The sequence below is a fragment of the Ambystoma mexicanum genome, chromosome 6q, assembly GCF_040938575.1.
Source record: "Ambystoma mexicanum isolate Mex_15411 chromosome 6q, UKY_AmexF1_1, whole genome shotgun sequence".
Taxonomy (NCBI): Eukaryota; Metazoa; Chordata; class Amphibia; order Caudata; family Ambystomatidae; genus Ambystoma; species Ambystoma mexicanum.
This window is the reverse complement of record NC_090937.1, coordinates 698,189,552-698,213,788: the sequence shown is the minus strand read 5'-3', so window position 1 is coordinate 698,213,788 and position 24,237 is coordinate 698,189,552. Positions and strand designations below refer to the sequence as shown.

Sequence of the window (24,237 nt, the reverse complement as noted above, 5' to 3'; positions counted from 1 at the left end):
CCTTTCAAGTGTTTGTGCATCTGGAAAACATTATGAAGAAGGCAGACCGATGTGGTGAATCGGAGCATATGGCCCGCCACAAGTCTAGACACAGAATGAAGGTTTTCCAGAATAAGTCTGGATTCTATGAAAGACAGAGACAAGTATTATCCCATCCATTATGAAGTTACTGTTAGGTTTATGGTAACTAATGCTTTGTCACGATCCATTTCTAATTCGCAGTTATCGTGGTACTCGATATGAGCTGTCTCACAGACACACACACACACACACAACACACACACACACACACACACAGAGAGAAAATGCCCTCCTTCAGGTGCATAAGTAAAGAAGGCCTACATTGGAACAAGGGGTACCATCTAATAAATGTAGAGTTTAGGAGGTTGCAGCCAGTTCAAAATGAGTTTGTTTGGTTTTGTTACAGACCTACTGGGAGCCCTTATGCTAGAGAAAGAGGACTGAGACCAGAAGGAAGGCCTTCATGAGCTAAAAGAACAGTGATTGGTGCATCAGTACCAGCTGCCGCGAGACCAACTACGCACATTTTCCAAAGAAAAACACCAAATATAGTTGTTACAGTTTAAGAAGGTGTTTGAATTATATGGTGGTCGAGTGGTCGAAGGAAGGAAGAGAATCATAATTGATCACCGCTGTTTCTTTAATAGAATCAAGACGTTCCTACTAGTTATTCTGGAAAATCATTTAGTGGTTTGTTCACCATTTTTATTGAAGGATATGGATTACTTGTTTTACCCTATCATCTTTATACACAAATACGACGTATTTAACTAAAACAAAGTGCAATTTCCAGTCACTTGCCACCAGCAGCCCATTTATTTCCATCCCCATGCCCATTAAAAGAATCCACTGACCTTTCCCTCAATTCAGAATCTAAACCACAATGGCTCGTGCAAGTTTCTTCAAAGTAGCTAGGCTTAGATGGGGTTATGAAGAAAAGGAAGAGGGAAAACTGCATTCAACATGGTCTGCAACTTGCGATCTCCAAATATTTTTGACTACAGCTCCCATGATCCCTCACTTGCCTCTGATGAGGTCGGATGGGGGTTGTAGTCCACAACATCTGGGAAGCCAAAGATTGTAAACCGGTGCAGAGCATAGATACACAGGTGAGAAACATGTTCACCCCTTTCATCATAGGCCATATGAAGGTAGTCCCTTTTTAAATGCATTCCCTTAGCAGATACCGTCTTCCCAATGGGAGGTATGCCTCTGTGGTGTGGATATCCCAGCAGTAGGCTGTTAGTATAACAGTTGTGGGAGAACTGTAGTTGGCCCCAGCATCAACAACCATATGGTAATGTCATGTAAATGTATACATGTACGACCATATGGACGCTCTGCTTGCTCACATCACTCATTAAAAGGTTTATGCAGTAGGCACTGGGGACTGTCTATCAATCTGTGGTATAAAACAGGTTGCATATAAATGTTAATTTTTTCATGAATATTTTTGGTGTTTCGGCTCAGGCAGAATGAAGTACAAAAAAAAACAGTTTCCTCAGATTCCACATGAAACTAAAGTGATTTAAGTAGAAAGCATCCCTTCTGAGGGCTAGCTACTAGGTTATCTTTTTGATTCAAGACCTGGGCTTTCCTACAGGACTAACTTGCAAGAATACATTGTGCATTTAATTACTGCGGAAGGGGTAGCACGACCTAAAAATAAGGTCTTTATTCAAGATACTGCTGCAGAGTCCATACCCCAGCCGAGTAAGTGCAGCTCAAAGAGGAGCAGGAAGGAGGAACGGTGTGTTGCAGTTTCTGTGGGAAAGGTGTAGAGGGAATCTTCAACAAAGAAGACTAACAGAGTGAAGACTGCCAGCCATCTCTGCAGAGCAACAGCTGATTAGATGGGTTTAGAGATTTGGGCAACGTGACAGGTATTGTTATCCTGCTGTTTTCAAGGGGAAAGTAGTGTATATTTACGGCAGGGTTTTTAATTGTTTAAATATAATTATTTTAGCGTTGTACGGTTTATTTTTCTGCAAAACTGCAAATTATATCTTGCATTATATTTTTTGTCAAATTCATGTTAGTTCCGTCTGAGAAAATGAAACACATTTGTTTGTAGCAGCAGCTCATCACTATGAGAACTAACTCTAGTTACATTGAATAACTGGGTGCCAATTGCATGCGCTTTCCTTGGGTTTGACATATGGTATATGCGCTTAGCTATAGCTAACGTTTCACAGGCGGTTTCAGATAACTTTGCTCCTATAGAAGCGGGTTACAAAGTTTGCGATTGAGTCTGGTTTCAGCCCAGACGCGCAGTGGACCAATTCGGAATTGGACAATCCTACTGCCTCATCTAAGTGTTCATAGGAGGTACCTAGAACCCTGTGACATTATCGGATGGGTATACGAACATTTCACAAGTGTCTTAAGTGTACCTCCATCCCAAAGAGCACCTCTCTGAAGGATAGGACATTCTTTAAAAAGGCACTCCAAAATTGAAATGGATGCTCCACGAAATGGGTCAAACCTGGTAGAAATGAAGCACCCACTTCAAAACTCTCTCAAAACATACCTGTTGGTCAATAGCTTTTCCCTGTGATGCAGCCTGCAATGTAACAAGCAGGTCCGACACCTACTTTCAGCAGTGTTACATGAAGTTGAAGTCACTCAGTGGCAATGAGAGGCTAGAATTAGGGGCACACTCAGATGTCCAATTCCTGGCTGTAGAAAGGAATGGCAGGTTAGGAGAAAATGCAACCCCACTGCCGCTCTACCTGCAGTATTTGGGTGTAGGAAATCTTTTCAGTAGTTTTTTTAAATTCTCATATACTTAGATTGGCTGAAATTGATGCAATTTCAGCCAGAGCGCACATCATTTTTTGACCTTACAAACGGCATAATATTTGGCAGCCGGGTGCATAAAACACCACAAATGTACCACTGATTTAGTATGCATCCAGCAGCAGATGGCCTCGGAATTTCACCGCTGCGGTGGAGGGTAGGCTGAATCCTCGCATTCAATTTCACCAGCAGAAAATTCCCCCATTCCAATCTATCATGTCAACTAGTCTGCATTCAAACCCCGTTTAAATGTGGGTAAAGCAAAGGTAGGGCCAGGTGCTTGTTGCGAGGTGGGAAAAAAATCCAAATGAGCATTTAGGCATGTTTAACTTTCATTGCAGATTGAGAGCATTTTGAATTCATAAAATGTAGGGCTGGTGCTTGCCAGCAAGGATGATAGCTATTTTTGGCTTGCTACCTGCCATTTATTTTTATTTATATTTATATAGCGCGCAAACAGCCCAGGGGCATTGAGGCGCTGTTACTTGCAGGAGCTTAGTTACAGGGGTACAGGAATGGTAGCAGTCGTTGGCACATTATGATTGCTACAAACATAGTTGTCATTACAGCTTATGCATTTGATCATTACAATGCAGATTATGCAGTGGGACATTTGATTAGTATTCATGGTGCTGTGAGGAACCTTATGTGAAGAGGATGGTTTTCATAGCTTTACGGAAAGCATGTATGTGTGCTCCAGTGGCTAGTAAGCTCTTGCTTTGTAGAAAACCCTTTCCCACACTAAATGCACCCATAGGGTTTCCCACCTGTATGTTTTCTCTGGTGGTGTGTAAGATGTCCCTTCTGAACAAACCCTTTCCCACACTCAGTGCACTCATAAGGTTTTCACCTGTATGTGTGCTCTGGTGGATAGTAAGCTCTCCCTTTCTAGCAAACCCTTCCATTATTTGTGTCAACACCGCATTTTTTCCTGAAAGAACTGTGCTAAAATGTAACAAAACTGAGGTCTTTACAAACTGTAAACAGAATATATATCACAAATTTGCTAACAGCTGTGAAGGAATGCTATTCTTTATAACGTCCTCACAACTAAACACCTTAGCAAGCCAAAAATGAAACATTCGCACTTGGCTTGGCCTACATGCTAATATTATAATGTCCTCGCACATTTTCAACATAAATACATTTTTCTGAACACAGCATGATTCATATTTTCAATCTGCTTCATTGTAGTCCTTTGTGAGTATATTCCATGTAACCAGATTACAAAACGGCTTGAAGCAAGAAAGTTCCATTTACATTTAAAGTTGATTCATTTTTAAAAACCCCAAATAACCCCAGTTCCTGTAAACTTCTCTCCTGCATTACTATCTTATCTAATGAGGTGTTTAATGAACAATTGAAATATTGCATCCAGCACAACACGTTCACAAAGTCAATTTCCTAAAGAACCACATATTTCTGAACACACACATTTTGGCCATCACTTATCCTAAATAGAGATTTCATGCTATCCTTTAGCAAGACAGAAAATCAATTATTACTTATTTCAATAATTTTTCCAGTCGACTCACTGATGGATTAGTCGGTTGAGGATCATACCACGACTGACATTGACCTGTCGAAAAAACCATCTCAACAAATCTGGGAAGGGCTTCACTGGCATTTTAACTACAATTCCCAAACAAATAAATTAAAAAACCAACCACTGCCAAAGTCCACCATTTTGACTTTTGTATAGACCATATATAGGTATCTGATTGGCATTGGTCAGGCATTCACCATTTGTGAGCTATTGCAGGCATATGTCCAGTTTCTACCATCATGGCATGTTGCTATAAAATACCAGCTAATTTTGTCAAGACTTGTATTAACACCAATGCTAGGGCTTCCCAATAAATGGCTAGGCAGCCACACAAATGTCCAGGTATTGGGATTGTGGGATGGAAAGTGAAAACATTCCTTCATGTCTGCAAGACACTACCACCATTTATTCTGTAAGGGTACACGCTCTGCCGGCCACGCGAAGCATGCATGCTATTGTAATCTGTGCATCCTCTTAGGTTACCCTACTTATATGCAGAAATAAACAGTACAGAATATTTGGAATGCAGTACATCGTCTAGTTGATCTACTTGGTCTTCTAACACAAACATGACATGTCCTCAGACGGATTGGTTGGTTGAAAGAGTCAATCAAACCCTTAAGAATATATTGAGTAAATTGATGGCGGAGGATGGGGAAAAACTGAGGAGCTGGTCCCAAACTGCAGCCCGGAAAACCGCTGCAGCATCAACCAGTTTTACCTCATTCAAGTTTGTATATGGGAAACCACTATCCGATGGGTTAGACATAACATTTGGAAACAATAAGGGGATTCAGGCACCAACAATGCCCAGTTTGACCAAAGAACCAGGAAAAAGAATGACCCTCGTTAGAGACTTTTTACAGCAACATTTACAACAAACACGGTATAAACAGAAAACTTTGTATCACCAGGCAGCAGGGTTAATAAAGTTGCAAATATGGACCAGGTCACACTTTTGCTGCCCACAATAGACAACTCCTGGCCCAGTAGCATGGGCAATATTTGTGCAGAGGTCTTTGGAGATTCAACAACCAGAGAGAAGGAAGTAAAGCCAAGTATTTCATGTGAACTGACGAAAAAAGGAGAGAATCACAACCCCACTCTTATAGCTTCTACAACATTAACCCAGAACTAGGAGTCTTTTCAGACCCATGCCTCCAGATACAGTGGCATCTTCCAGATCTAGAAAACTAAACATTTCTGACATTTTTCAGAACTGCCATGGAAAGTCCAGAGTCTCTGCCATCAGATCTCCACATCCTAAAGCAAATCAGCTCCACTTAGGACACACCGTTTAGCCTGATGCCCATAAACCCAGGTACTGAGGAACGTCACAAAGATTTAGTAAATGTTTTGAAGAACATCTCTTTAGGCCTGGAACTAATTGGTCAAAGTGACAGAACATGCATAGACTTCTTGGACCAGTACATTTATGTCAGACAAGGGAAACTATATACTTGGACATTCAGAATGCCAACAGAAGTGAATTCCACTCTATTTGCAACAAGTTACATAGAAAAGCAACAATAGATAACATCCGGGTAGGTGAATTTCACAGAGCAAAAAGAAATCGCAATGAGGACATAGTATTTCAAGAGGAATGTGACATCATAACTCAAAGATTCCGACAGAAGATAATCAAGGAAATGTGTCACCCAAGCACAGGACAAGATCACCAAAGTAACCAATCAGCATTGACTATTAAAACTAACAGTCGATAAACCCAATATCTGAATCATCACGAGATATTCAAAAGACAACAATGTATTATACCAACTTGTAAAAAGGCATTGCCATCTTCTAACCTTTGGATCCTGAATTACAGGAAGTAATAGACCTGAACCAGGATTCATCTTTATGAGAGCGCCAATCCTTAAAACCAAGCAAAGGCCATCTTTTCTGAAAGATATTGTAGAATCAGCAAGTGCAAATATAGAATGGCTAAAACACTCATGTAAAGGGTTTTACAAGTGCAGTAGCTGCAGTATGCGTAAACATATCCACATCATAAATTGTAGAAGCAAATGTGTTGTTTATGCAATCATCTGTATGCAAGAAGCTCTAGATTGGGAGCACAATCTGTGAACTAAGGATACCAGGGAAAACGCATTCACTCTCAGCAACCAAGACTCCTGCTAGCCAATCACTGTCAGCAAAACCACTAGCTAGATGATATAAGGGACATCAAAAGGATAAGTCTGCAGCTAGCGAACTGTGGCAAGCGAGGAGACCGGAAATTGCTGCTGCAACAAATGGAATCCAAACTTATATGCAGACTACGTAGTACGCATATTGGCCTAAATAAAGAGCATGAAATTAATGTATTTTTATGAATTATGTCAGGAAACAAGGAGTTTCCTTTAAGAACTTGAATAGCCTACCAAGGTAAAATAATTGCTCATAATTGGTCAGCTGATATTGATCACTAAATTATCATTAAACACAACACCATAACTACATGATGTTTCAAAGGTAACAGCTGCCACGCAGTTAGCAGACCGATTACCAGAAGCAAGAGGCACATAGTGGCACTTGTCCACTAACAACTATGAATGTGCCTACCAATAATAACTCAGATCTGCCACCCGTAGAGTAGGCAGATATTACTAACACTGTACAATAAGTAGAAAGAACCCTATATGTTTCAATGTACACGGGTCAGTTTGAACAGTATCTTTAAATGTCTTACATGAAAGACAAGATTTGTATACATGTGTTGGTTAAACATAGCAAGTGAATTTAGAATGCTTATAAAAGGCTGCTTATCCGTGAGATGCCATATACAGCAACATGAATTTAACCATGGGCCACTTTATAATTGTGGTTCTTAAAGAACGAATGAAGAACGTATTGAGCAATACAGAACGAACGCACATTAGCCAATAAGGTTGGAGTGAATAGTCTCCATTGATATGCGATGTGGTTTAAGCATAATGGACTACACATAAGGAGGAAGTTGATAAAAACTCATACCGTGATGCTAGATTGTGGAAGATTAGGGAGCTGTGGAGATACACAACCCTGCCTTAGTATACTAGTATATAAAGAAGAGGATGTAACTACAATGTAGATCATGATGTAATGCTACCAACAGCAAGTTGTTATGTTAACAGAGAGTTGATAATGTGATAGGTAATGGACTCTTATATAAAGCTGTCTTCTCACATTCATTTTAAGACAACAGGATGTAGACAAAACAGTTATTGAGATCACTTTATAAGTAGATGGACACACAGTTGCCATTCGGGCCAAAAGCCTGAATGCGAGAACAGACGCGATGCAATGACATCACGCCTAGTAAACGCGCAACATCATCAGAACGTACATCAACTAATGAAACAAAATGGCGGGCAGCTAATACAGCATGTTGAACGCTGAGCGAGTGAAGCCAAGTGAACCAAACGGGGCACTTCCCCTTAGAACACACCAAGGTAAGCCAAATCGATATGGACAATCTAGACCCTTTCAAGAGGGCACCTAAATGAAGCTTATTCTCACCATATAATGTAACGTTATTCCCCAGATGTATAGAGAATCAAATTAAGTACTCGAAGGAAAGGAACTTCAAATCAATCAGTCATCTTCACACATTTAGGTGAGCATTTTTTATTGTATAGGCGCACCAGCTCACTGTGACCAAATGCCAAAGATCCAGGGATTAATCTACCCTTTATCTGCATTGCAGCGTTTGAATGTTACTCCATCAAGCATACTCTACTAGGATATTAGAGACACTATTGATGTATTACAATCAACAGCTGGTGACTATACGGGTGAGCCATTTATCTGAACATTAACACTAGGATTATAGATATTTAAAACTAAAATGCCATTACTAATAGCATTTATTCCCAGTTTATAGATTTTGGATAACTCACTAGCGTGGATACCTCACCGGCCTCAGGCTAATCACCATTGGCCACATGGCATTATAATAGGTGAGTTTATTACTACTTTTTACCGAATTAAGATTTTATAGAGACACTGCTAGGTCGACTGTGGACACTAACTCAGCACGTGAGGACTACATCTCACTTTCACCCCACTGCCCTCCCATATCCCACACAATATCGCAGACAGGCACCAATTATACGGTGGAGTGGCACTAGGGCACTGGCAGCCCAGAAGGCGCATGTGTGTTCATCACCATGAATTGACCAGTGCAAGTGTATTATAACTATGTATTATTTTAGCAGGATCACCCAATTACAGCTTTTTCATTGTTTTGTCATTGGCTTTGTCTTTTTGTAATTATCTATTATATGGTTGATTGATCTAAATTTTGATATTGTAAATATCTTTATGACTGAATGAAATTCACTGATTTTGGATTGGGGTTCTCTCCCGATATAGATTTCTATTATTTGTTTTTTTGGAATTTCAATCATGATGAAAATTTGAAATTGCACCTTTTTATTTGGTCGACTGATTGACGGTCAAACCATTAATGTTGGTAATATTTGTGTACATATGCATTCTCGAAGGTTAATTTTTGAAAAATACTGCATATGGTCGAAACACGTGTTGGCTTTGTAAGCACACCATGCATTTGTCAATACAGTAATATCACAAACACGCGTTTGAATATTAAATTCTAATAATGTTGGGCTCAGCGCAGTAGATTTGGTGTTCATGCTCTTTCTTATGCATGTAAATCAAGAGGTTAGGGCATCCCCTCTTGAACACTGAAACACACAGCAGGCATGCGTTATTACTTATCTAGGATGGACTAAGACTGCAATAATCATTAAAATGTCACCTTGGCGCATGAAGGTGGTCATTCTCCAACCGCAGATCCCAAATTCAGAATAAATGGACACACCCCAGTAGGGAATGAGACCAGGAGATAGATTGCAAGTAGAACAAAGTTTCTATCAGGTAAAAGATGCATGCAGAGGACTCTGCTGCCCTGAGAGCGCTCTGCCAAACAATACATGAACAGTACATTATAAAGCAAAAACGCGTCATGACCGAGGTCATGACCTACAGTGAAAAATAACAATGTTCATTGGTGGGCCCCTATGTAACAATAAACAGTGCCAGCCTCCGATTGGTTGCTGTGGCGGTCTGTGGGCATGTGGGTCAGCTGGACTCATCTCCGCAGGGTGAAGGTCAGGCTGGGTCCACAAGATGCAATGTTTCTAGCTAATCTAAACTACCCAATAATTATTGGCATGCAAAGAGAAATGCGGGGCATAAAACTTGTCCCAGAATGAGGGGTCGCTTATAAGTCGTGGGCAAACATACACATTCTAACCCAGCCCTTAATGGGGGCAGGGGTCCAGTTGTCCTTTTCCCCAGGTGCCTCATCAGGGGGAATTTGATCTGTGATTCATTCTCCCTGGTGCCTCATGGTTCAATAGACGGATTGATGGGTCCAAGGAGAATATATGCTCACACAGGATTAGGTATATGGGGGGCAATTTAGGGTGGTCCGCGGGGGAAGGGCCTTTCAAACCGTTACATGAAAGAAGAGCCGAGGGGCAAAAGGTTGTGCAGGCAGTAATTTCTAAAGGTAGGGGTCAAATGAGCAGGAGCAGGTTTGTGGAGACGGATGAGTACACAAGTCAAGATTTGCCCAGATCACACGCAGGGCAATGAGCTCAGAGGAAGAGAAAGAATGCTGTTTCTGTTTGAAACAATTCGTGCCTGGGCTTCCGTGAGAAAAGGGCCGGTGCGGCACATACAGGGGAAGAGGTGGAGGGGGTGTCAGGGCTGGGTGTGCCCAGCGCTGGACAATGGGAAAGAAGGCTTTTTAGAAATCATTGTGCAGCCTAGTAAAAAGATGGAGTCTGGGGTGGCACAAAATGGAGTCTGTGTGTCATCCAATGGCTTCCTTCTGTTGTAGTCAGAGGAAAGACAGAGGGGGACGTCTCCCTGCGATAGGATGAGCAAACAGGTTCCTTTCATGCAGAATGTACAGGGGGAGGGCAAAAAGACCCTTCCTCCCTTACACACAAGACACTTGGTTTGCCCTGGATATCTGTTTGTCAGCCATTTCCATGATGTGCCTGCGCATTGAAGCCAATTTATAGATATTGGCATCCTGTACTGGGGCACTTTCACCATAATGCAGATTATTCACACTAAACACTCATGCGTTCACACCATTTGGCCAATATAATTTTAAGTACCTAAAGAAATTATACCAATATGGCAGTAGGAATGCTTCACCTCCGCCTACCTACTTAGGTTACAAATGCCAAAACGTTCTTTGAAGCTATTTCAAAGTGCTACTGAGGAACACAACCTAAGTTTGCTTTAAATATCATGGAACTTCCCCTTACCCCTCCCCTACCCAGTGTAGGAAATGGGCCGGAACACCACAGAGCAGCGCTGCGGTAAAAGAAAAGTCTTACCGGAGCACCGCTCCATCCTCCAGACCCAGGGGATCCCAGGCACAACTCTCGCAGATCCTGTGGCTCATCGAGCAGAGCGCTTTCAGAAGACTGAGCGTTCATGACGAGTCCTCTGAAAGCAGTCTGCTCGTTGTAGCCCAGGCTGCTCCCGCTGCACAACCCATTCCTCAATGAGCGTTCAGAACACACAGTACTGGAGCCTGCATACAGAAACTGCCGAAGCCTCGCATACATACAGCTGCAGCTGTTCAAACTGGTATATGTCCCGCATTTTACAGACAAAGTCCATTATTTTCTTAAAAGGTTTTCTTAATCACTATTAGGCATGGTTAACATTTAAAATTGTGGACATTATGTTGTTCCCATAATGCTCTTTGCTTTTATGGAAATCGCCAGGATTGGATCCTATATGGAGATCCTGTGTTGCAAACCTGGCCAGGGGCTATGCCCCTTGTCCCCGCCCCCTCCTTCCCAAAGCCCCACCCCTCCTAAGAAGTGACGGTTTGCCCCAATAAATGTTTTACATTTCCACCAGTGGCCCCAACCCACTGCCCATCTCCATCCCGTTCTTCCACCCCCCTCATCCATTCTTCCCCTGGAGTGCTTGAGCAGTGTGTTCACCAACTAGCTGAACTGAGCTATTGGCTCTTGCTACACTTTGAACTGAGAGAAAAAAAATATTTGTTGAAAAAATAGATTACAAAACAGCAGTAGACTTTTTGCACTGCAACATTCAAGAGTGCCCGTCATCCAGAGGTCTGTAACACGTGGCTCTCCAGATGTTTCGCACTACGACTGCCCCGATTCCTCACCACGGACTTTGCTGGCTGGGATTGATGAGAGTTGTAGTCCAAAACATCTGGCGAGCCAAAGGTTCCAGACCCCCAATTTAAACAATATTTAACAAATATGGGACAATGAATAAATTCATTTTTGTAATACTGTCTGTTATTTTTTACTTATTACTTTCAAGTACAAGCCGATAAAACGTGATCTAAATGGCAATGGTGTAATGATGCCGCAGAGGGAGTGCAGTGTGAGGCAGCAGTATGGGAGCAAGGTGGGTGTAGCATTCCCTGCTGGCAGGGACGCCACAACACCTCTATGCTTGGATCCACGCCTCAGCACCACAGGGTGACGGTGTGACGGTGCACCGGTGACAGTTGCAGTACAAATGCTGATAAACATAGTTGGCATTGTGCGTATGTGTCACAAATTAGTCAAAATTCATTGCACAACATTTGTTCTCGATGGGTAACAGGGGTTATTCGTTCATCAACCTTGAGGGGATGTTTGCCAGCCTCCACCCTGTCGGGATTACATCCTATGACAGCAGTTTGCACAGGACGCATTTGCAAGCAAGTTACAGGGTTGGAATTTCTACTCTGGTCAGTAATCTGCACTTCAGTAGAAAGATCAACTATTCAAAAGGGCTTGTTCATTGGGACAAACCTAGCACCCATATGCGACAAACCGCACAGCTGCGCCATATTTTAGTTTACGTTTTAATAAAACGGAAGCGAAAGACAAAGGGGAAAATGGGGCGTTAATAACTAGGTTTCATCGAATTTCTCGTGTTGTTTAGAGGCTGAACAGATGTATTCTTGCCGCGAGACAAACAAAATAAATGAGAAGCTAGATTTGATTTGCTGAATAGAAAGTGGCAGAAAATGAATCGCACTGACGAATCCTAAAAAACAAACAGTGAGAGCGGAAGTCGAGAGACGAGAAAAGAGTGAGATGAGACAGGAAAGGGATAGGAATTGGCGACGTGAAGGAGGGGTTGGAAAACGCAGACAAACAACGGTTATATTTACCAGAGAGCAAAGCCCTCTGACCATTTTTTTCTTCTCATTAACGAAAAATCGTCATTCAAACCAGCAGCTCCGGCACGTGATCACAGCACACATGTCAATGTTTGTGATTTGGACAATAGACATTATATAGGTATAACACCCCTCATACTACACAAGTTCAGTCTTCTCAGAACCATAAACTAGTCCTTCACCAACAAGAACAGAGCAAAGAGCAACGCAACATCGGTGCCTTTTTGTACGAATGTAATACGACATCCAGCTGTACTAAGTTACAGAAAAGCATCAACGCCCAAGCCACTAAACATCCATATAGTCAGATATTTAACACGTCAAAAACCTCGTTTCAATTCATGTCTAAAGACCTGCACTTACCAGTTTTCCTCAAGTGACAGAGGCACCTCTTGTGTCTGTGCAGTTGCTTCCATGCGAAAGGAGGCGACGCTTTCTGTGCACTCCACAAGTGAGCTTCCCACCCCATACACCACCCTATCCAAATGACCTCTGACCGACAGGAAGTAGACACAATGGGCTGAGAATAACAGCAACTGTAAGAGACGGACCACTATGAATTAACACGAAGGGGTGGGGGCTCTAAGTACTAAAAAGAAAAATGTGCTCAAAGAATTAGCCATTTTAAACAAAATGTGTAGACTTTTTTTCATTCGTTATATGAACATGCAAACAAGGGAATTCTACTTTTTTGAAAAAGAGTTGTAGTAAAATAATCTCCTGCACCAACATAATCATAAATGCCTGCCCCAACATGAACCAAACCATAAACATACGAGTCAGGAAATTACCAGAGAAATAGGCGGGACAATCATTTGTATTTGCATTTATTGAGAGGGGAGAAGCGTTACTGCTGTGCTGTGCTGTGCTGGTCCGTGTTTCTAGTTGGCCTGTGTGCTAAGGTGCATGTGCATGCATCACTGCAGTGATGGGTCGACCACCAACCGGCACACCTGAAATAGGTTAGTAATACATTCAACCATGCCCACACCCTGCAGCGTTAACACAGCTGCATGTAGTCCTACCCAGCACATGCATGTGTATTGGTCCCCGTTCATTTCAATGTGTAGCCTTTATTTTTTACCACTCTGCTATTTTCGATCCCTTCCTCTCACGATTTCTTTTTTGTTTGGGGCTTTAGTGTACGATTCGTACACCAAAGAGTAGCATGGTGCCATTTAAAGTGAAACAGCTATACAATTACGCAAATTGCTTCCTATTTATCACAAAGCCCCGTTTTCACCGCTTTCCCAAAAAAATCACTGCTAGTGAAGCAGATTGCTCAAGATCGCTTAAATACAGTGGAATGTGTGCGCCTTTACTATACAGGACCGTATGCACCAAAACAGTGCATTGGCACAGAACGGCAATGAAGCTTATGCAAGGACTTTGTAAAACAGGCCCAGAGACACAATTTCAAAGTCCTCTTGCAGTTAGAGTTTGAATCTTTCAGGCAGAGAATGAATCGAAATAAAAGTAGTTGCAATAGTCCGGCCTCGCAGAAATTCGGCAATTCATAATAATCATCCGCATTTGGCAGAAAGTACTTTAGGATCCTACGGCGCTGGCAGAGACGATCGAACCCTCTCTTACGACATTGGATATCCATCCGGTAAAAGATAGGCTAGTATCTATCTTTACACAAGTAGTTTTCTTTATACCAGATACACTCGTGTAGGACAAATGACCATACAAAAAAGGTACAAAACTCACCGGATCATGTAAATCACGTTTCTTTTACCTACAGTAATTCGCTTTCATCCCCATTCAGTTTTAGTTGGTTGAAACTCATCTGTGTCCACTGATCCCAGGCAGGCACGAAGATTACCAGAAGAGCTGGTCAAATCACGATAGGTATACAACCACAAAAAATGATAGCCTTTATTTGTGCTCTCCCAGCCCATTAGTGGCGGTTTTGACACTTAAAAGGATAATCTTAGTTGAATGTATAGGTTGCCCAGGAACAAAAGTTAAAAACAGACACGTATACAAGACCCACCATGTCTTTGCTACTGACAATACACACAGATAAACAAAATTACATCTACTAGAAAAACAATATTCAAAGATGAATAAAATGTATACCCCTTTCTTGTTGTAGTTGTGCCATAAAAGTGTTTTGTTCACATTGCTGAAAATGGGTATCAAATCCAATAGGTAAGTGACTTCTAAAAAAAACATTTAGATCCTTCAATCCCGCTGATAGATTATTTGAATCCTTAAGAGTTTCCGATTTATTTTGGCCTGGTGGCTCTCAGAGTAAGTAGCACATGCTTAGCATCAGTCATTCCCTAAACGCATTGCAGGACCTTCAAGAGGAAACGTGGCATCTTAAAGTACAATGAAAAAGGGAGAAAAGGTTTTTTGTGGTTTACATGTTTTTTTGCCAATTTCTAAGAAACGTAGAATTAGTAGCAATGTTTACACTTCAAAGGAAGAGCTGAAGAAAAAGAAAATATTGCAGAGTCCATTCAAACGTGGCTCAAATATTAATCCTTTGAATCAAACCTCTTTCCACCATTTCAATGTGTGGACCAGAGCAGCCAATGAGAACACAGTGGTCCTGACTGACTACACTCTAAGGGAGTGAAAGAGGAAAATCACTAAAGTCTAACCACACAAGACAAAGTGGTACAACTACTAAAGTGACCGATACAAATGACAGCAATGTATTCACCCACAAGGGCACACAGACTTGGGGGGATTGGGATACCAGTTCTTGATATTTAGTTCTAGATTTGGTAGCCTTGGGAATCATCCGTTTCCATATAAATTATCAGCCCAAATGACTGAATCATGTGGCTATGGAGTCCCAATGCAGAGCCTTGATTGTAACCACACTACAGAGGGGACCAAGAAAATGTGAAAGGGGAAATGGCAACTGTCTTATTTTGACCCGAAAGAAAGGATTATCCGTTTGTATACATTGCCCCTTAAATCAAGATGATTAAATCTGTTTAGGAGCAAAAGATGGCCCAAAGCAGCACAAATTCTACTATTCGTTTGCACCTCTTTCTCCCCATCGTTGATTTGCCCTTAATCCCGTTAAATGCTTATTGCAGTTCCAGCAAGACCTCAGATGTTGGCAGACTAGGGAGCCTTACTTTGCTGCTTAAAATTTGAGCTTTCAAATGAACTCTGCTTAGTTGAGAGACAGCTTACCCACCAGATCCTGAAATGGAGAGCAGGTACACTAACCGCTACGAAATACAGCTACAAAACTTAAACCCAGGAATTCAAATTCAGACAATCACTTGTCTAACAAAGAGCTTAAAAACATATTTTAAACTATTCCCCAACAATGTTAGTCGATTTGGCTTGGGTAAAGAGGCAATCCTTGGAGGGGAGCTAAGCATAGTAATCCAAAAAAAAGAGCTTCTGATGCGTTTTTACATCTTACTTTCAGAGAAGTCCTACCATTTGTAAAGGTTGTTCTGGATGACGGACACACCATATGGGAACTTGCCAGGATAGAAGTGTGGACTTCTACGCCCTCTGCAGCTGTGCAAGCTATGCACCAAGGAAGTCAAATCAGCAACCATGTCTTTCTACTGTCTACAGACTATGAATCCAAAAGTCTTCATTTTATTCCTGTGTTAAATAAGTACAAATTAATGAATGAAGCAAATTTTGCATGTTTTTGATTCCTGATACTAAAGAGGTTTGCATGAATGCAAATCATTTTTTGCGAAAGTGTAAATTGCAAATTAGGATGATTACATGAGACATTGGATTGTAAATTGAAATTAGCAGGGTTCTATGAAAATGGGAGATTTTAAAATATGTAATTTCCTGTGTACTTGTTTCAATTGTTTTTGTAATAATGTATTGCCCTTTTCCTTAACTGGATTTATAAAGTTGTTTATATGGTTTCATCGAAAAGAAAATGAACTATAAATATAAAGTTGGCATTAGGAAATGTTACCCACTGTAGTGACTACTGCTCTCCTAGTCCATAGTATACTTTCCCCCATACTTATGGGGTAAATCATCCTCTGGGTATGCAACCAGAGTGTGACTGCAGGGCAGCACAGCAAAAGCAAAAAGTAAGAAGTCAATGAAAATGCACCTTTCCCACGCTGCAACCCCCCCCTGTGGATACAATATCCTCCAAACGTCAGTCCTTTCCTTTTTCTGCAAGTGGCATATGCGAGTCATGACACTTCCAGTGGTACGCTGGAGTATAGTCGTCACTATGGTGAGTAACATTCCCTTACCCCCATGTCCTGTCCCCTTACTTCATATTAAGAGGCACATACCTGCAATATGGAGAGCACAAGTCCTCTATGTGACATCCAAGCTAGAGTGCCTGCAGAAGGTTAGAGGGATTGCCCAAGTCACCACCTTGTAAACTTTCTCAAGAGGAATGTGCTCTGGAACACCAAAAGGATTCCTTTGCCCCCATAAGAAGAGCATGTAGAGGCGAGAGTCCATTTAACTTGTAACCCTTAGGATGCAATAAACCACTACCTGCAATAGACGATTTAAAAGCGGTAGAGCCAGGCATCTGCCCTCCATAGGTGACAATGAGATGCTCCAGAGATCTTACATGGGATGCCCATCTAGGTAAAACTGGAGAACCCTGGAAACATCCAAGTTATGGAGGATCCACTTGGGAGCCAAAGTTGGGGAAGCGGCCAGCAGACAAATCTCTTGGTTTATAGGGAACTTAAACAATTTTTGGCAAAATGTTCAGTCTAGTAACGAGGACCTCCTTTTCTCTGTGAAAGAACATGAAGGGGTGGTGGGGAAAGGGGGGGGTGAGTGGGAGGGGGCAGTTCCACACACCTCCTGCCTCAAGCTGATCCCCCTAACTGAGGTGATAGCAACAACAAAGGTGTCAGTGTCAGGTGACTACATTCAGATCAGCGGAGGCCATGGGTACAAAGGGTCTGCTCGTGAGAGCCACCAAAACTACATTAAGGTCCATGGGAGAATAGGGTTCTTCATATTGGAGTACAATCTAAAAAGTCCAACAAAATGTCTTTATAGCCGGGTTTGATATGGACAAAATCTGTTCCCTCTTTCGATAGTTAAGCACGGATGGCTGAAAAATAGGTTGTGCAGAGTCAGTCTTGAAGCTAGTGCCTGCCAAGTAAGAAATGAAGGAGAGAACAATTCTGATTGGCTAAAAGTGGGCTCCTGCCCTAATCGATGCACCAGTGACAACCCATGGACTTTTATCTTGTGGGATCCTTACAGGCTACCCTCAGGAGTTGCAAGTTCATTTGCGACAGATTCAAATGGCTGTATGCTAGATCCTCAGTATTACGGGTGCTAAAGAGCGTGGAGATTGATGAAGCACTCCTTCCTTCTCCTCCCACCACTCTACCCCCCCAAAACCCACAAAACCCTCAGCCGTCCTGTGTTCAAAGATCTGGCCTGAGGGGCAGCAGAAGGTGAGGTCCATCGAACACTTGACGGTTTTTGTACCAAAAACCTTTTGGGCCACACTGGTGCAATGAGAATCATTTGCCTGCTGTGGCAAAGCTTGTGAGTGGGGGGTAAGAAGGGAGAAGGTCTGTAATTGGCAGTTCTCATAGGGTGTTGAGGGATGTGATTCAGAAGGGTGCTGGACAGAAAGGGAGTATTGGGAAATCGGAGCGGTTGAAAGGTAGGGGAGGGAAGAGGGCTTGCCCATTAATGTGATTTGATCACCAGTAACAGACATTTGTGAGGGGACTGGTTTTGCATAGAGAGACAACCAGCATGAAGGAGTTGTGGAAAGGTGGGTGAAGGAAAGGGAAAGATGCACAGGGTTCAAGTGGCAAAGATGGATTGGAGTTGAAAAAGAAGACGGGAAGGCCCAGGGAGGCTCAGGCAGCAGTCCATTCTACCATTCTACATAAAACCTCATTGATGCGGTTATAGATCAGAAAGGCAGATCTTACAGAAATTCAACAGATTGATCCAAACAATTGTAGTAGCAGACATAGTGAACTATTTTAGCTTTAGAGCATGTTCACAACGGCCCCATGACTGCAAGCCTTGAAGGGAATGGGGTGGTGACAGAGGAGCAGCAGAGGGTATTGGTGATGGGGTGAGAGGCTTGGCGTTCTGGCCAGTGCCCTAGAAAACTTCCATCTTCGAGGACAAGAGAGTGAAGTGCTATCCAGTTGCAGATGGCTGAGAGACAGCCAGATTTGAGGAGAGATGCAGGGTGAAGGCAGGAAAAGAAGATTTCGTGTTATTCTCAAGAGGTCGAATGAAACGCCAAAAAATATAAGCTTGTAGAGGGAGGAGCTAAATAGTTGTAGGACTAAGACACAGCCTGGTTTGACCCTCACTAGGACAGGGACGGCATCATGAATGTCCATGTGCCAGGAGATGCACAAGGTTCGATGAGAAAAGGTAGGAGGCACTTCAGGCAAGTTCTTTCCATTGGATACCCTGATCAAGGGGGGCCGGGTGTAGAGAGGGTGATTCACATTCTTAAAGACTTTGGGAAGGTAAAGGAGGAAGAGGATAAAGTAGTGCTTAGAGGTTTCTCGCCACTACCGAGAATGTTGGGAGACATGGGTCAGTGATGTAGATTCAGAGTGCAGGTGGCACAACACAGATTGAAGAGATTCACATAATCTGTTTTTAGCCAAGTAATTGGTGATCCTGTTGAAGACCAAGCATTCCAGTAGTTTAGAGTAATGAGGTAGAGTAGTGGCCAGTATTTAGCGGTCGTCTTTGGGTTAACAGAGTGTCCTTTGAGGATAGTTTGTGGCTACCTTCAAGAAAGCAGGAGAGATTCCAGAAGCAGGGCAGGAGTTGAAGTGCAAAGAGAAATATGAGCAGGTTATAGGTGCAATGTCTTGATGGTTTGTGATGCAAAGGGATCCACATCCAACTCAAAGCACAAAAAGTTAGCAGTCCAAAAAAAGGGAGCCAGATCAAATGGTGAGATGGGTGGGGAGAGGGACAGCACAATGGAAGGAAAGAGTAGGAGTGAGGAGAAGGAGGGGGTAGGAAAATGTCACAGATCCTAGAGATCGGATGATAATTAGAGGGCAATGACATTAACGGAGAACACAGAGGATATAGAATGGGATTGGCATGGCGAGCATAGTTTGGAAGGTATAGGACAGTTTTCAGCGATGACGAAGAAGTGAGTTTCTAGGAGTAGTTGGAATAGGCTGGCATACACAGCCATAGTGAGTACGGCAATGGTAACCTTGTTGATGGGTAGGAGTGTGGGGGAGCAAGATTTGTTGAAGTTGCTAATCTCTGGGGTGGTCCAAGGCTGCAGGCAAAGGGCTGCTGAGAGTAAAGGTGCAGGCTTGGTAGTGGTTTACAAACAGTGATCTGAGAGCCAGGATAAAATCCTTTAAGTCTTGTTCAATAGAGAAGGTAGAGGTCAAGAAAGAGTAAAGGGAGTTGATTTGAGCGCGAATAGATGGGAGGCGAATGAGACAGTTTCAAACGTTTCTTAGGACGTAGAAGGGAAGGTGGAAAGGGGGCTGGGGTGAAGAGAGTTGGTTAAGTAGAGATGCTGAAATGAAGGTTGTGGTCAGATGCAAAAGGATCAAGAGTAAAGCTAGGTGTGATCAGGGAAGCAGATAGAAAGACTAGGTCAAGAGTTTGAATTTGAGTAGGTAGGTTGTGACGGGAGGTCCAAAATAAGATGGCCAAGTTCAGGTTGGGGAAGAGGATATCTATGGGAGATTGAAGTCACCCATGAGACCAGTACGGCCATACGCGGGAAGGGAATCAAGCAGTAGGTTAAGGTGCAGGAAGAAAGTGTAGGGGTAAGAGGGGATCTGTAGCTCAGGATTGTGAGGGGGTGGGAGATAGTCCGATGGTGGAGGGGTGGTGGGGGGTTGGCTTTATCATGATCACACACAACTACTGCAAATACGATCTACTGTGTATTAAGCAACTACAATCACAGCAATTTTGCTTTTAGTTAAATGCATCCTAGAATAGCCCACTTTTTTCTTTATTTCTCTTCTGAGCCAGATAATTTCAGTCTACATGCATCAAATCCGTCCCAAAAAAATACACTCTGCCCGCCCTCTCCTAGAATCTGTCTCCAATACGCGATTTTAATTTTTACCTGCTCCCGCTTCTCCCTCTAGTCTTACCCACTTTTCTTTCCTTCAAAGAGCATGGTCTTATTGTCCCAGGCAGGGTCACAACATACCACCAAGAGGCCGTCTGTACGGCAGTGAAAGTGGCTTAATCTTGGGGAGAAATCAAGTTTCTGGCATACCCATGGCCGCAAGCTGGGGGTTGTGGATTGTCAAAATGGACAGATATGAAGGATGTATTTTTTTTATAAAGTGATTAGGCACTCCATAACCCAAGAGTATGACTATTATAGGAAGAAGTGGAGGGGGAGGAGCGAAAGAGGGGTGAGTGGGAAGAGGGTAGAGCTTGCGATGGGTGGTGCGAGGAACAGAAGAGGTTGGAGCACAATTGTAAGGCAGGATGCCTTTTGTGATGGTGAGGGAGCGGGGATGGGGATAAGAGGGTTAGGAGAGGGAAGGGATAGAGGCGAGGGGAGAGGGAGGGTGAACCTCTATGACAGTTTGCCTACAGACACCAGGTAAAGGCTAGGGAAAGATGTGAATAGGAGAATGAGGGTGATAATGCATGGTAAAGGATTATGTACTAGTATAGGGCCGCAGGTGACGACATTACAGCTAACTAGGCCACTAGCAACCCGAGCACAGGTTCCATGGTCGCTAATGAGCGTGTCTTGGCTCCAAAGTCTGTAAAGTAGCTCAGTAAGGTGTAGAACAAAGATCAATAAATGAGGCATTCTTCGGCTCCTCATGTATCAAAGCTGTCCTTCTATAATCTTTGGAAACCGTTTGTTTCTCCCTCACACCTTTTGCAACAGAGCAGGCTTTGAGGCAGCTCAAGCCCCTCCCTCGTGTTCATGCATCTCTGCCAGTGGCTCCTCGTCTCCTCTGCTCCATCAATCATCTCATGGCACATGCTCTCATTGGGAGTATGAGTGATCAGACCACTAAGGCTGGTAGCACCTTTCTTGGGCTTCCTTTCAATATAATTACCCTATTGCAGAGTGCAAGGAAGAAAGCACTTTCGAATGGCCATCAAGGAGCCCCACCATGTTCGCACCATGTGTGTGTTTCAACTAAAATGGCTACCCAGAACTTAACCGCACGACTACATATCCCTCTTTTCAAAGTGCTGTTGATAAAAAACAGAAAGCTGCTGACAAAAAAAAAACAGAACTCCAGGAGGACACCCGAGCGAGTGTGCAACTCTGGTTCTCACCTCACTGATCGCGCACATCCCTCAACTGACACCAGCAGAAATTGTCTTGCTCCATTTTTTCCTCCTCGTACATAAACAGCTTAGCCTCATTCTAGTTTTAAACCTCATTTCTATGTGTATGCTTCTGCTCCACGTTACCTGTACTACAAACAACATATCACTCTTCTGCCCGAGCCCATGGATTCTGTATTGTCCGATGTCCTATAAAAAAAACACCAGTCCAACTCCCGGCCCTGCGTCTATCTAAAGTGCACATGTCTGAAAACATTGTGCTAGGGAAAATAATTCAAACCGTTTTGTACTACAAGTTGCCAATGCAAACCGAATAATGTCCCAAAGCGGACACGACTTTCTCCATGAGGCGTATGTGCAGCACTTTCCATTTTTATAGCAATGTCATTGTCCAAATGCAGGACATCAGATGCACAGAAAATGGCTGTAGCGGGAAGGTTTTTTTCTGCTCAAGGGAAACGGATTTTAACGTGTTGGTTGAGCCGATCCCTTTATCCGCTGCCTCCAACGAGAGCACTGGGAAATGCATGAAGTGAAATGTCTAACAGAGGTACCATAGAAAGATATTTTCTTCATTTTCATGGCATTTTAAGGGTGTACGACAAACAGCGAAATCCCCCATATTTAGGCACGCTTCTTACTGGTCTCTTGGGATAGGACTGAACAAGTCTTCCACCTAGATTTGGGAAGTTCATGCAGAGATCTTTGTACCAATTAAAAACGAAACTTTTCCAACCGTCTCTCACCTTGTGTGTAGTTTTTTAAAAGGGCAAAATAAAACAAAGAAATGATACATGACTTCTAGTTTTTTGCATTGAAGGAAGACCGACAAAATCACTGACTGAGCAAAGCGACGACAACCTCCAGCTTTTACTAAGAATATGATGATCAGAGTCCTCTGATCAGACTGGGGCCTGGGCAACTCTTCCATTACTGGATCCCATGTTCCGTCATTGCTTTTAAGGACAAGTGCCTTAAGCTGATCCAGTGCATTGAGCCACACCATCAAGTGTCCCATCCATTTGTAGTGGCTTGCTATACTAAAAGTGTGCTCACATTGATCAAATATGCTAATACATTCATATAAATATGTTTTTAACTTACCAAGATCATTTGACTGCCTCAATAGCATTTCAGCATGCCGTGTCTTTAACTGCATGCCTATGAATAATAATTGTCCTCATTGCATATGCCAATCTGAATCTGGAACATCAAGATGCTAGGAGAAAAAAACTTAGAATTCTCACATTATTTTATGTCACAAAGCCTTTATAAAAGGCACAAAATCGCCACCATAGTGGTTTCACAGCACCATGGCTTGCCCATGTAGTGTGCTGTTATGTACCCAGCAGGGGATGGAAATAGAAAAGGGAACCAGCATACCAGCGGGATGAAGAGGGTACAGGATTAGACAAATAGCTCTGGAGAAAAGAACAGAAGAGAGGGCAAGAGGTAATTTTTGTGCAACATGGGAAGCATGCTGATCCAACCAGTACATCGAAAGAAGAGTGCAGAATTAGGGATGCGCGTTAGCCTGTGCATGTACTAGGAATGATGTTATTGGGAAGGCAGATTCCCAATGATAGGCTTCTAGTACTACGTGAATGTATGGAAGGCCCCAAAATGTGCTTAGCCAACCCCTGAAGCCTCTCTGCAACCCAACAAACCCCAGAAATAATAATTCAGGGAACTGCCGAGTCTGGATGAGTAGTAGGGTAGATAGAGAGCAGAGTGTTGTAGGTTGTAATCAAAGGCCCCAAACTGAAGGGCCATATGAAAAAGGCCCGTCATTACCAAAGGAAAAGCAGCATTTTAATTCACAAAGGCAGAAGAAATTCAGAAGTCCCTTTCACAAGAAAAACAGGATTTTTAAACACCGACACAAAAATGGCTTTGCATGTGTGTTTACAAGTTAAAGCAAGACATGAAAAAAATGTCCCCCTGCCAACATAAATGTGTCATGGAAAAGTTATCCTGGGACTTAAACCATCCAACTGTAAAGGTGATCAATGCCCTGCCCAATTGAGTAAGGATGCTGCGAGAGAATTATCGCCATTCATAACCAAACTCATCAACTCATCCTTTACCACATGCACCGTACCGAATAACCTAAAAGAGTCTTGGGTACTGCCACTTCTAAAGAAGCAAACCCTTGATCCGGCCATTCCTACCAACTTCAGGCCCATCACGACCGTGCCCTTTCTTCTAAAAAATCTTAGACAAAGTGGCATACATGCAAATACAAAACTTCCTTGAATCCAACCTCTTACTCGGAACCCGCCAATCCGGATTCCGCCCACAGCATGGGACTGAGACAGCCCTAATCGATCTCAAAGCCCAAATAGATCAATGCAGAGACAATGGCCAAGCAGCTCTACTCCTACTGCTAGACCTCAGCGGCCTTTGATTTAGCCGACCATACAGTCTTATGTAGCAA

At 42.8% G+C, this 24,237-nt stretch overlaps 1 protein-coding gene across 6 annotated transcripts in view; it reads right to left on the bottom strand.

The window, feature by feature from the left end:
• Positions 1–24,237, bottom strand: part of GAB1 (GRB2 associated binding protein 1) — a 534,151-nt gene that overhangs the window by 341,276 nt on the left and 168,638 nt on the right. The window contains exon 1 of one of the 6 annotated variants that reach the window (XM_069631207.1): positions 12,918–12,936. The exons of the other annotated variants lie outside the window; for them this stretch is intronic. The gene's annotated coding sequence lies outside the window, so the exon portion shown is untranslated. Of the gene's footprint in view, positions 1–12,917; positions 12,937–24,237 lie in introns of those variants that run through there. 6 annotated transcript variants of the gene reach the window in all.